Raw genomic sequence first — 878 nt, 5'->3', positions numbered from 1 at the left:
GTATTGCTGCCTTGTGTTTTAATTCTCAAGCTGAAACATTATAGTCTTTACTTACCACTGAATAGCGACTAGTCATACAGTACCTCCTGGCTGCAACAAATATTTAAAAACAGCTAGAAATATTGTGACATTTATATTAAAGATCCCTAATAAAGTTATAGATAGAGTTTTTATTTTTGGAAATTACAAAACCTTGAGGACATTGGTTCAGTGGACGATTTTGGTGTATTATCTGAGATTTAACAACCAGTAAATTGTCATTTGTCCAAATTCTCCAAATGGTTTGAGAAATACTCAAACCAGCCTATCTGGCACCAACAATCATCCATGCGATTATCTAATCAGTCAATCGTGTGGCAGCAGTGCAGTGCATAAAATCAGGCAGATACGGGTCAGGAGCTCCAGTTAATGTTCAAATCAACCACCAGAATGGGGAACAAATGTGATCTCAGTGATTTGGACCGTGGCATGATAAACTACTTAAACTACTTCAAAGAGTTCTCATCATAAAATCCTCCACGTTGCTGAGTGACTCCAGTCAGGCTTCCTAAGCAACCAATTGGCCCAGTTGCTAGGGTGGGTAGAGTCACATTGGGTTAACCTCCTCGTGGTCGCTATAATGTGGTTCCTTTGCATTCTAGCTGTCAGTTTGTCCAGACACTCAGGTGACAATTCACCCCATGCTTCCTGTAGCACTTCCCATATATGTGGCTGTCTTGTCGGGCACTTCTCACGCACCTTACAGTCTAGCTGATCCCACAAAAGCTCAATGGGTTTAAGATCCATAACACTCTTCCAATTATCTGTTGTCCAATAGCTGTGTTTCTTTGTCCACTCTAACCTTTTCTTATTGTTTTTCTGTTTCAAAAGTGGCTTTT

Source organism: Myxocyprinus asiaticus, chromosome 25, assembly GCF_019703515.2.
Source record: "Myxocyprinus asiaticus isolate MX2 ecotype Aquarium Trade chromosome 25, UBuf_Myxa_2, whole genome shotgun sequence".
Lineage (NCBI taxonomy): Eukaryota > Metazoa > Chordata > Actinopteri > Cypriniformes > Catostomidae > Myxocyprinus > Myxocyprinus asiaticus.
The sequence above is the reverse complement of the archived record's forward strand: the minus strand, read 5'-3'. Positions refer to the sequence as shown.